This window comes from Poromitra crassiceps, assembly GCF_964638095.1.
Source record: "Poromitra crassiceps genome assembly, chromosome: 1".
NCBI lineage: Eukaryota > Metazoa > Chordata > Actinopteri > Beryciformes > Melamphaidae > Poromitra > Poromitra crassiceps.
In genome coordinates, this window is record NC_139623.1 from 30,623,035 (window position 1) to 30,625,713 (window position 2,679).

Consider the following 2,679-nt stretch of genomic DNA (forward strand, 5'->3'; position numbering starts at 1 on the left):
TACTTTCATATTATAGACCAGAAATAGATTTTTTGCTAATAAGCATTTCCATTTTCCATGCTTCCATTTTAGAAATGGAAGCATTTTTTTCTCCTTATGCATAAAATGCGTAGTGAAACCATGACCCAAAAACAAAAGGTATGTGGACTGTGGGCTAATGTATTGTTGCAATATTGCATACAGAGTATTAAAAAATACATACATGTTTCATCACTGCTATCCTGGCGTTGCTCTGCGGTGCTCATTGCAGGTGACTGGCATTGCTGGTTTCAGATCGGCATGGCACTTGGGTGCTGGCTGCAGGTTACATCAGAAGAAAAAAGTATTGGGAAATATTAGGTTTCCAAACACTTACAAATGAATGGAATACTAAGATCCCTGGACAGACACTAAAGCTGTTGCGTGGCCTAACGTTTTCATCCAAAGACTCACAGATGCATACAGTATATTAAATGCAATACCACATACATGTTATCACTGTGATCTTGGTGTTGCACTGGGGTGCTGGTGCTTCCTGCAGGGGGCTGGTGTTGCACTGACGTGCTCCCTGCACTGACCCTTTTGTCTCACATCACAAGGTGCCATACAGCCTCAGGAAGTTTTCAGGACCGGGAAAAAGATTGTTGATTTCATCCCGGGAGAGTGAGTGCAGCAAGTCTTCTCCAACATTAGTAGCTGGAACAGAAGTTACAGTTAGGGGCAAGAAGACACTGAGCTTATCACTGAATTAATTCAGCCTTGTGTACATAACAGTTGAGGATATTCCACTATCTTTTTTTTTTTTAATTGTGACATTTCCTCTTTCCTGTACAATTGCCAGTGTTCTGAGATTTTGCTCACTCTTGCTACAGCAGACCTGCCAACCTTGGAAAATGATTTTTAGTGCCACACAGCATGTGTTTTGGCCTTGTGCTTAGTTCACATGCTTTCGCACTACAGTGCACATAACATCACTGTCAATGTGACAGTGTTAGCCAGATGGCTAATTTCCAACTGTTGTCCCTTGGCCAGAACTTAAGTTAGCCATTACTCAGTCAAAAGTTTGAGTACACTTGCTTAAACCATTGTCGTTTCATGATATATTTCAATTTGTGTGCTTACACCAGCTCAGTGGCCTTGTGGTTTGAGTGTCCGCCCTGAGACTGGGAGGTTGTGAGTTCGATCCCCGGCCGAGTCATACCAAAGACTATAAAAATGGGACCCATTTGCCTGCCTGCTTGGCACTCAGCATCAAAGCGTTGGAATTGGGGGGTTAGATCACCATATGATTCCCGAGCGCGGTGCTGCTGCCGCTCACCGCTCCCCCAGGGGATGGGTCAAATGCGGAGAACAAATTTCGCACACTCAGGTGTGTGACAATCAGTGGGACTTTACCTTTACTTTACTTTACTTTACTTTACACAAGCGGATAACCATAAGTGAAATGCAAGTAAACGTATGTTGTGATGTCAATTCTGAATAAAGTAGTTAAGTTAGTAGTAGTTAATAGTTAACACAATTGGAGAACATAGAAAAAATACTATATTGATCATAGTTTCACTGTTATCCATCTAACCATAGCAAAAAATCTGTTGCTCATTCTGATCTCTTGAGACTAACTAGAGCCTCCTTATTTTTTAATCATTCTGTGCTCATTTATTTCTTGCTCCTAAAGCTGTGTTCACACCGAGATATTTATTTTTCTCTCTGTCGCTTGATTCAACCCTATGGAATCACTCTGTCGCTCTGTTTAAATCGCTCGTCAACAGGCACAATAATTGACGGACATCTGGGGGCTATAACGTTACGCAATGTCATGATATTTGTCCACTACGAGCCACTGTAGTTGTTTACAAGCTAAGCCTATCAGCGTGCTCCTAACGTGAGCTAGTACAGACTTCATTTCGGCTATGTTCACACAGCAAACATTAGTGCTTGAATCTGACTTGTTGCTCACATCTGATTTTTTGTGTGGCTGTTCACACAGACTTTTTAAAAGTGGCCCATATCAGACTCCAGTGTGAACAGGTCGCGGACCTGAAGTGACCCGCATGTGCAGCACACTGCTGTTCTACATAAACCCAGAAGAAGACAGCAGTAAACATGGCGGTAGCTGACGATGTTGTTTCATCTGTTGTTTACGGTTCAATTTACAAGTTATTGTGCAGTGGAAGACAGGGAATATAGGTGCAGATGATAGCGAGGAAGAGGAGAAAGAGAGCCTTTAGATTTTTTTTTAATAATGGCTTTCTGTGGAGCAATAGCTGCTACTTCTTGCTAATACTTATGAGGTCTAAAACCTCACTGTTCCTCCACTGATTACCTCCCTCGCAGCTGTCCTCCATGTTTGTAATCACAATCTGGTCCTCCCTCCTCCCGCCAGTGCAGAATAGTGACGAATGTCGCTCTGGAATGACGTAAAAGTCACATTGAAGCATTAAGTCAGATATGGGCAAGATGTCTGTTCACACCGGAGTCACATTCCAAAACATCAGATTCGAATCTGATGTTTTTCCACATTTGAAAGTAGCCCAGGTCGTCTTTAAAAAAGTAACTTTCAATGTGACTTGTACTGTTCACACAGTCATAAAAAAGACTGACCTGAGTCACTTAGGTGGGAAAAGATTAGATTCAAGCACTAAGGCTGGCTGTGTGAACGTAGCCTTCATGTCAGCTGTCAATGCGGTTTGTTGCCACACA

General features: G+C 42.4%; 1 long non-coding RNA gene across 1 annotated transcript; it reads right to left on the reverse strand.

Moving 5' to 3' along the window:
* Positions 1 to 200: 200 nt before the first annotated feature.
* Positions 201 to 2,390, reverse strand: LOC310787865. The gene is made up of 3 exons (XR_014553279.1): positions 2,303 to 2,390; positions 469 to 675; positions 201 to 297 (listed from the first exon to the last, which is right to left on the reverse strand). It is a non-coding gene; the product is annotated as an uncharacterized lncRNA (long non-coding RNA).
* Positions 2,391 to 2,679: the final 289 nt, after the last annotated feature.